The 9,529-nt window shown below is 53.6% G+C and overlaps 1 long non-coding RNA gene across 1 annotated transcript; it reads right to left on the reverse strand.

The window, feature by feature from the left end:
• Nucleotides 1-5,214: 5,214 nt before the first annotated feature.
• LOC139674078 (uncharacterized) lies at nt 5,215-8,659 on the reverse strand. Its single transcript, XR_011698269.1, has 3 exons — nt 8,605-8,659; nt 6,156-6,326; nt 5,215-5,572 (listed from the first exon to the last, which is right to left on the reverse strand). It is a non-coding gene; the product is annotated as an uncharacterized lncRNA (long non-coding RNA).
• Nucleotides 8,660-9,529: the final 870 nt, after the last annotated feature.

The following is a 9,529-nucleotide window of genomic DNA, read 5'->3' on the forward strand; positions in this document are numbered from 1 at the left end:
CCTTCCTTCCTTCCTTCCTTCCTTCCTTCCTTCCTTCCTTCCTTCCTACCTTCCTTCCTTCCTTCCTCCTTCCTTCCTTCCTCCTTCCTTCCTTCCTTCCTTCCTTCCTTCCTTCCTTCCTTCCTTCCTTCTTCCTTCCTTCCTTCCTTCCTTCCTTCCTTCCTTCCTTCCTTCCTTCCTTCCTTCCTTCCTTCCTTCCTTCTTCCTTCCTTCCTTCCTTCCTTCCTTCCTTCCTTCCTTCCTTCCTTCCTTCCTTCCTTCCTTCCTTCCTTCCTTCCTTCCTTCCTCCTTCCTTCCTTCCTTCCTTCCTTCCTTCCTTCTTCCTTCCTTCCTTCACTTCCTTCCTTCTTCCTTCCTTCCTTCCTTCCTTCCTTCCTTCCTTCCTTCCTTCCTTCTTCCTTCCTTCCTTCCTTCCTTCCTTCTTCCTTTCCTTCCTTCCTCCGTCCTTCCTTCCTTCCTTCCTTCCTTCCTTCCTTCCTTCCTTCCTTCCTTCCTTCCTTTCCTTCCTTCTTCCTTCCTTCTTCCTTCCTTCCTTCCTTCCTTCCTTCCTTTCCTTCCTTCCTTCCTTCCTTCCTTCCTTCCTCCTTCCTTCCTTCTTCCTTCCTTCCTTCCTTCCTTCCTTCCTTCCTTCCTTCCTTCCTTCCTTCCTTCCTTCCTTCCTTCCTTCCTTCCTTCCTTCCTTCTTTTTCTCTCTCTTTCTCTCTTCCTTCCTTCCCTTCCCTTCCCTTCCCTTCCCTTCCCTTCCCTTCCCTTCCTTCCCTTCCCTTCCCTTCCCTTCCCTTCCCTTCCCTTCCCTTCCCTTCCCTTCCCTTCCCTTCCCTTCCCTTCCCTTCCCTTCCCTTCCCTTCCCTTCCCTTCCCTTCCCTTCCCTTCCCTTCCCTTCCCTTCCCTTCCCTTCCCTTCCCTTCCCTTCCCTTCCCTTCCCTTCCCTTCCCCTTCCCCTTCCCCTTCCCCTTCCCCTTCCCCTTCCCCTTCCCCTTCCCCTTCCCCTTCCCCTTCCCCTTCCCCTTCCCCTTCCCTTCCCCTTCCCCTTCCCCTTCCCCTTCCCCTTCCCCTTCCCCTTCCCCTTCCTCTTCCCCTTCCCCTCCCTTCCCTTCCCTTCTCTTTCTTTCTTTCCTCCTTTTCCCCCTCCCCACTCTCTCCTTTCTTCCTGTGCCTCTTGGAATGCAGGAGCCACTTCCACCTTTTCCTGAGGCAGCAGGAACTTTATGGGCTGGAACTCTGGTGGATTTTATGGATGGCCTCGGGATGGCAGATCAGGCAAGTGTGGGAGGAGCCGAAGGGGCACCCGGATCTCTCCAGCCTCCACCTGCCCCGAGCAGGTTCAGGGGAAATGCCAATTTGCAGCAGGTGCCAAATAAAAGGGGATATAAAAATATATATTTATAAAAAGGAAATAGCAGAACCATTTTATTGCTGCTCCCTGGGGTGATTCCCTTCAGAAGGAAAATAACCCCTAATCAGGTATTGATTAAAATAATTGGGTCCTTCATCACGTCTCTGCTTCTGGACACTGAAAACACAGAGGATTTTTCTTTCCCCACCCCCTCAGTTTTGCCCGATGGGGGCTGGAATTTTTCCATCAGAAATGGCATTTTTAGGGCCATCCCTGCTGATAAAATCCTTTAGAAGGATTGAAAAAAACATTTTTTTTTTTTTTTTTTTTTTTGTTCAGGAAAGAAAGGCCTGAGGAAACCCAAGAGCTGCAAACAAAACCCGAGCACCGAAATGCCCCTTTTTCAGCAGCAGATTTCCAGACACTCAAAGCTCCCAATGGAGAGGCAAAGCTTTGCTCTCACTCAGGTGCTTTTCTGGGACAACCACGGAGATGCCTCAGCCTTGGAGAGCAGCACAAAGAGCTCCATGACCTTCAGGACACCTGGAAAAACCTTCTCCTGCCTTTGGGGTGTCCTGGAGAGCAGGAGCTGGACACAGCCCAGCCCTGTTGAGTCCTGTCACTGCAGCTTTGGGTATTCCCGGGATATCCAACCCCTCCCAGCCTGGAATTGCAGCCACTGAGGGGTCACCCATGGGCAGGGACAGAGGGTTTGGCTCTGCAGGGTCCATGTGAGGCTTGGAGGACCAGGAGCACGTTCAGGCTTTCTGACAGCAACAAACTTGAGCTGAGTGTTCCCAGCAGGATTAGAAAAATCATTTTTTGTTCTTTTATTTTTTTTTCTTTTCCCCCAGAATTGCTGATCCAGCTGAGATGGAACACCCACCCCCTGGAGCATCCCATCTCCAGCACCACTGGTGGTGGGATAACAACACCATGATGGGCTGGCAGTGCCACTCCTTCCCTCAGAACATCTGCTGATGTTTCCCCACATGTGTCCCCAGCCCTCAGTAACCCCCACTTTGGTGACCTCCTGAGGCAGGTTTGGAAAGCCTGGAATGTTTTTTTTTCCTTGTCTTATCTAATCACAGTTTGAATCCATGCAAGGAGTCCTGTACAAGGAGCTTCACAGCTTCCCCACCTGCCTGTAAGGAGTCCCCTCCTTCTCTTTGCTTTGAGTGTATCCTAAACTCTTCAGGGCTGTGTTCCCAATTCCTACCAGGAAAAGTGCCAAGTCCCCACTTCCCAGAGGATTTCATGGCTCTCCTTCCTCCCTATCCCCCTCCTCCTCCTCTTCAGTGCCCTCTTTTCCAGGTTGAAAACTCCTCCCCAGGGTCACGCTGACAAACCAGGACTCAAAACAACCACCTGAAAACCGCCAGGGCTTGAAGTCACTGCCACTGGTGGTCAAAGTTTGGCTGGACAGGGACACAGCTCTGACAGGACAAAGGTTGAGGAGCTCCCTGGAGCGTGGAGGGAATGAAAGGTTTCCTTCCAGGTGGGAGCTGCTGCCTCGTGTTGTCTGCATTGATCAGCAGCCTCCCAGAGACAGCCTGTTCCCCCCTGCCCTGCCCTGCCCTGCCCTGCCCAGCAGCTCTGCAGGTCCCAGGCCAGCACCTTGGAAGGCTTATCAGAGCTGGGGTGGACTGTGACCTCCAGGGGAAGCTGCCCTGGGAGTCCCTCACATGGTCCCCACACAGGTGGTGGGAGATAAGCAGGGCTTTGGGAGGGCGAGATGTCACATGGTGGTTTGTGGTTCCAGGAACAGGTCACCAGCTCAGCAACTGTGGGGAAAAATCCCCTCCCTCCTCACTGCCCTGCCTGAGGCAGCACCAAGTGAGCAGGTGCTTGCAGCTTCTTCCATCCCTCCTTCCATCCCTCCTCCCATCCCTCCTTCCATCCCACCTTCCATCCCTCCTTTCATCCCTCCTTCCATCTCACCTTCCATCTCACCTTCCATCCCTCCTTCAATCTCACTTTCCATCCACCTTTCATCCCACCTTCCATCCCTTCTTCCACCCCACCCTCCATCCCTCCTTCCATCCCACCTTCCATCCCTCCCTCCATCCCACCTTCCATCCCACCTTCCATCCCTCCCTCCATCCCACCTTCCATCCCACCTTCCATCCCTCCTTCCATCCCTCCTTCCATCCCTCCTTTCATCCCTCCTTCCATCTCACCTTCCATCCCTCCTTCAATCTCACTTTCCATCCACCTTTCATCTCACCTTCCATCCCTCCTTTCACCCACCTTCCATCCACCTTCCATTCCTCCCTCCATCCCTCCTTTCACCCCACCTTCCATCCCTCCTTCCATCCCACCTTCCATCCCTCCTTCCATCCCTCTCTCCATCCCAACTTCCACCCCACCTTCCATCCCTCCTTCATCCCACCTTCCATCCCACCTTCCATCCCTCCTTCAACTCACCTTCCATCCCTTCTTCCACCCCACCCTCCATCCCTCCTTCCATCCCACCTTCCATCCCACCTTCCATCCCTCCTTCCATCCCACCTTCCATCCCACCTCCCATCCCAGCTCCCATCCTTCCCTCCATCCCCCCCGGCACTTCCATCTGGGAGGCTTTGCCAAGGTGGTTTGGCCCCTGCCAGTTCCACAGGAAGGGATTTCCTGGTTCCCCTCTGGGGTTTGCTGTTGGTTGTGGTTGGAGGTGGAACCACCATAAAAAAGGTGGATTTGATTCAAGTCCAGAGATGTGGAGTCTGTGACACTCATGGCAGGGAAGGGACAGAGGGAAAAGGGGCTTTGAAAGGGGCATGAAAGCACCTTTTGCATGTGGAGAAAACCAGGCAGGGTCGAGACACCTTTTCATCAGGGTGGGAATGGGGTTGGTCCTGGATGTGTGAAAATCTGTCACAAAACTCCCAAACCCACCAATTCTTGAGTTGATGACTCAGGTCAAAAGCCATCAATGGAACCCTTTGGTCTGAATTAAATCCCTTTTTATCTAATCCTGAATCCTTGAATGGTTTGGGTTGGAAGGGACCTTAAAGGTCATCCAGTTCCAGGGACACCTCCCACTGTCCCAGGGTGCTCCAACCTGGCCTTGGACACTCCCAGGGCTGGGGCAGCCACAGCTGCTCTGGAAAATCCATCCCAGTCCCTGCCCACCCTCCCAGCCAGGAATTCCTTCCCAATATCCCACCAGATCTCTCATCTTTTAGTTTAAAACTGTTACTAGAATGTCACCTAAAAGCTGTTGAGTTGGGAACCTCCAGGACAGGGACACAATTCCAGGACAGAGGAGCCACCAAACCCTTCTCTGAAAGAGGTTTCTGCTCGAGGGAGACCTTTATGAGAGTCAAACTATCCAAGTCTCCAATAACAGCCCAAATCTGGGCGTTCCCCTGATCCAAACAACACCCACAGACACCCAGAGGTGGCCCCAGCACGGCCTTGGAGAGAACACACATGGCCAAGAGACCCTTTGCTGGAGGCTCCACAGATTGCAGATGGAGAGGAGATGGGAACAGGGCAGGAGACACTGAGAATGTTGGGATAAAGGAATTCAGGGAATCCCAGAATGGTTCAGGTTGGGAAGGACCTTAAGGATCATCCAGTGCCACCCCTGCCATGGGCAGGGACACCTCCCACTGTCCCAGGGACACCTCCCACTGTCCCAGGGTGCTCCAACCTGGCCTGGGACACTCCCAGGGCTGGGGCAGCCACAGCTGCTCTGGGAAATCCATCCCAGTTCCTGCCCACCCTCCCAGCCAGGAATTCCTTCCCAATATCCCACCTAATCCTGCCCTTTGTCACTTTAGTGACCCAGGAGAGAAAGAACAGGAGGCTTTTTATCCAGGATGGGATTTCAACTCCCACAGAAGAAAAGTGTTCCCATAACTGGGAAGACGAAAAAATCCAAGGAGAGAAGGATTTTATTATTGGCCTGTGTAAAAATTATCTACAATTAATTGCCAATAGTGACAAATTCTGGCCAAAGTTTCAGCAGCTTAAAATGATGATGCTCTTTTTTTTTTTTTTTGTTTATTTGGGGGTTTTGTTTTTTTTGTTTTTGTTTTTTTTTTTTTTTCTTGGAAGCTGATTTCCATCAGGAGAAGGATCTAAACATTGGGAGAGGTTTGTTTTAAGTTGTTTTAAGACACATTTCAACCCTGGTCATCCCCAGGGGGGCTCCTTAAAATAGCAACATTACAAAGGCTTCTTTTAGCCCCACATTCCTGCCTGGTTCATGGTCCACACGATCCTGGATACAAACTGCAAGGAAACCAAAACAAAAGATGTCCAAATTACCTCTGCCTTGATAGGAACACAAGCCTGGGACAGCTCTCCTAAGGAGAACGGAGTTTTCCAGTGGGAAAGATTCCAAGTGGGGACCTCCCACACTGGGATGCATCATCCCAAAGCAAAACAGGACGTGCTGAATAATTCAGCTGCAGAAAAGATCCTCTTGTAAGCAGAACACACAGAGTTTGGGCATGGTGGGAGATGACAACATCCTTTTCCTGGAGCACCTGCTCCAAACCAAAAAGTTCTTGCCTGACCTTGGATAAAATCCCAGTTCCTGAGGCTGGAAATGCCTAAAATTGCAGGGCTGGGTTTTCTGCCCTTCCTGGGTCAGACAGGGAGCCTTTGCTGGGGGGGAAAGGCACTGGAGAGATTGTTTGGGGAGTATGGGAATGCTGGGGATGTCCTGGCACTGGGAATCCCTGGAGAGTGATTTCCTGGGACTTCAGGGCACATCCCAAGCCCCCCTTCCAGCTCTTCCCAGAGGACACAGAAGGGGATGAGCTGAGCAGGGTGGAATCCAAGGAAACTCCTCCTGTGCATCTGAGCTCACCTGATTTCCTGGGACTTCAGGGCACATCCCAAGCCCCCCTTCCAGCTCTTCCCAGAGGACACAGAAGGGGATGATCTGAGCAGGGTGGAATCCAAGGAAACTCCTCCTGTGCATCTGAGCTCACCCACAGCAGGGCCCAAAGTCTCCAGGAGTGGGGCTGAGCTGTGAAAACTTGAATTCCAGTGGGAGGGATGGGGATTGTCCATCCTCCCTTGTGCTTGGGAGAAGGGTTGGAGCTGCCCCTTGGAAAATCCCACCTTTAGAATTTTCTGGCAAAGGTCAGGCCTCCAAAGAACAGCTCCAGCCCTTGCAATTCCCATCCTCCCAGAAGGGACCAGGCAGGCAGGAATGAATCATTCCCACTCCTGACAGGGGAGAGTTTGGATCTTGGGAGCCCCATGGGGTGAGTTTATTTGTTTTGTGGGTGAAGGGAATCCAGAACCTCTCAGTGTTGGTGTCAGAGTCAGATTTCTCTGCTGAGCTCCTTGTGCAAGGGTTAAACTGGCAACAATTTCCTTCCTGTGCAGCTACAGCAGCTCAATATTATCTGCCTTTAATTAGGAAATGATTTGGGGGAGCAATCCCAGCCCAGAGGATCCCAAATCCAGTTCTGTACCTCAGGGACTGGACACAGATGGGGGACCAAAGCCTGGATGTGGCCATGCCCTAAACTTCAGGTCCTGCTTTATTCCCATCACCTCCTGGGAGTGGCATTTGTGTGCAAGGCACATCTACATCAGTTTTATTTTATATATATCTCCATATAAATGAGGTTTTTCCCTGCCTTCCCCCTCTATCCAAGACAGGAACCAGCAAAGGAGCTGCAATGAGGCCCCTGAAACTGCAGCAGATTTTTCTCCCTCCTTCTCCAAGGGCCCTGAGTACACATTTGCTCAGTATGCCCCACTCTTAACCACACCCAGATGTTGGGGACCCCCGGGGGGCTCCCCCAGCCCCAGCCCCCTCCCTGGGGCAGAAAGGAGCCCCATCCCAGGAATCCAACCCAGCAGAGGTGGGAATACCTGCCCCAGAGGAGCCCTTCTGCCCCTTCCCTCTCCTCCTGGAGTCTCTCTGCCCCTTCCTCCCCTCCTGGAGCCCCTTCCCCTTTCATCCTGGAGTCCCTTCTGCCCCTTCCCCTCCTCCTGGAGTCCCTTCTGCCCCTTCCCCCTCCTCCTGGAGCCCCTCTGCCCCTTCCCCTCCTCCTGGAGCCCCTCTGCTCCTTTACCCTCCTCCTGGAGCCCCTCTGCCCCTTCCCCTCCTCCTGGAGCCCCTCTGCTCCTTTACCCTCCTCCTGGAGCCCCTTCTGCTCCTTCCCCTCCTCCTGGAACCCCTTCTGCTCCTTCCCCTCCTCCTGGAACCCCTTCTGCTCCTTCCCCTCCTCCTGGAGCCCCTTCCCCTCCTCTTGGAGCCCCTTCCCCTCCTCCTGGAACCCCTTCTGCTCCTTCCCCTCCTCCTGGAGCCCCTTCCCCTTTCTCCTGGAGTCCCTTCTGCCCCTTCCCCCTCCTCCTGGAGCCCCTCTGCCCCTTCCCCTTCTTCCTGGAGTCCCTTCTGCCCCTTCCCCCTCCTCCTGGAGCCCCTTCCCCTTTCTCCTGGAGTCCCTTCTGCCCCTTCCCCTCCTCCTGGAGCCCCTCTGCTCCTTTCCCCTCCTCCTGGAGCCCCTCTGCCCCTTCCCCTCCTCTTGGAGCCCCTTCCCCTTCCTCCTGGAGCCCCTCTGCCCCTTCCCCTCCTCTTGGAGCCCCTTCCCCTTCCTCCTGGAGCCCCTCTGCCCCTTCCCCTCCTCTTGGAGCCCCTTCCCCTTTCTCCTGGAGTCCCTTCTGCCCCTTCCCCCTCCTGGAGCCCCTTCCCCTCCTCCTGAAGCCCCTCTCCGCAATAAAGAGCATTTTAATCCCTTCTGGAAAAGCTGGAAACGCAGAGTTGGGGATCAGAGAGGGGGTAACGGGTTGGGGTCGGGTTCGGTGCTGCCAAACCCCCCACCCTCAGCATCCTCCAGCCCATCTCGCCCCCTCCTCAAGCCTTGCCTGGCTGGAGGGAAAGGGGTGGGAAAGGGGTGGGAAAGGGGTGGGAAAGGAGTGGGAAAGAGGTGGGAAAGAGGTGGAAAAGGGGTTGGAAAGGGGTTGGAAACGGGTGGAAAAGGGGTGGGAAAAGGGGTGGGAAAGAGGTGGGAAAGAGGTGGAAAAGGGGTTGGAAAGGGGTTGGAAAGGGGTGGAAAAGGGGTGGAAAAGGGGTGGAAAAGGGGTGGGAAAGGGTGGAAAAGGGGTGGAAAAGGGGTGGAAAAGGGGTGTGAAAGGGTGGGAAAGGGGTGGGAAAGGGGTGGAAAAGGGATGGAAAAGGAGTAGGAAAGGGGTGGGAAAGGGGTGGGAAAGGGGTGGGAGGGAGGCAGGACCGACCCCCTGCTCTCCAACCCGTCTGTCACAGCCCGGACACCACCAAGGAGGGGGGAATTTTATACCTGCCTCGTTCCCCCCGGGAAGATCCGCTGGGTCCGGCAGGGAGAGGGTTTGTCAGGAGGAGGAGGAGGAGGAGGAGGAGGAGGAGGAGGAGGAGGAGGAGGAGGAAAAGATTGCATCAAGAGCAGAACTTTTTTTTCCCTTCCCCTCTCTCTCTCTCTCCTTTACAGGAAGCTCTACTCTACCTTAGCCTTGGAAAGAGCCCCTTTTCATAAAATTAGCTGAAGGCACCTATTCACGGCCATGGGGCTGTGAAAAAAAAAAAAAAGGGAAGAAAAAAAAAAAGCGAGCAACAAACCGGCCGTAGAGTTTGGGTTTTCTTTTTTTTTTTTTTCTCTCTCTTTCCTTTTTTTTTTTTTTAATTCGCTCCAAAAAATAAGACAGAAATGCTCCGCTCGGCGAAAACTTGATGTTTTTACCGTCTGTTCCCTGATAGATCCAGAGAGGAGGGAGCTTGGAATTTTTTTTTTCTTTTTGCTTCTAATTATCCGCTGCTTCTGCGAGGAGAAGGGGAAATAAAAAGCGAGGGGAGGGAAAAGGGCTAAAAAAATCTATAAACCCACAGCTTGATTTCTGAAGTGCCCCCAGTGCGAGAGCCCCGAGCCCGGAGCTCTGAGTGTGTGTTTGCCGCGTGGTGCATCCCTAGGAGGGTTTTTAACCCCCTCCCCTCCTCGGTTCTCCTCCCACGATGGAAAAATGAGACGAGGATGGATCCCGGATCCCGCTTCTAAGTTCCTAAATAACCCCCCAAGAGCTCGGCGTGGGGGGTGGGCGTTTTTATTTTCATTTTCCACTTGTTTATTTTGCCGCGTGGTTTTATGAATGAAACCTCCCGGCTGAGCTGGGAGGGATATCCGTGCCCTGAAAATCGGGAAAGGTGGGCAAATCCAGGCTGGGAGAAGGGGGAAGGAGACGCGATGGGCTCCG

The sequence above is a fragment of the Pithys albifrons genome, chromosome 7 (genome assembly GCF_047495875.1).
Source record: "Pithys albifrons albifrons isolate INPA30051 chromosome 7, PitAlb_v1, whole genome shotgun sequence".
NCBI classification, from domain to species: Eukaryota; Metazoa; Chordata; class Aves; order Passeriformes; family Thamnophilidae; genus Pithys; species Pithys albifrons.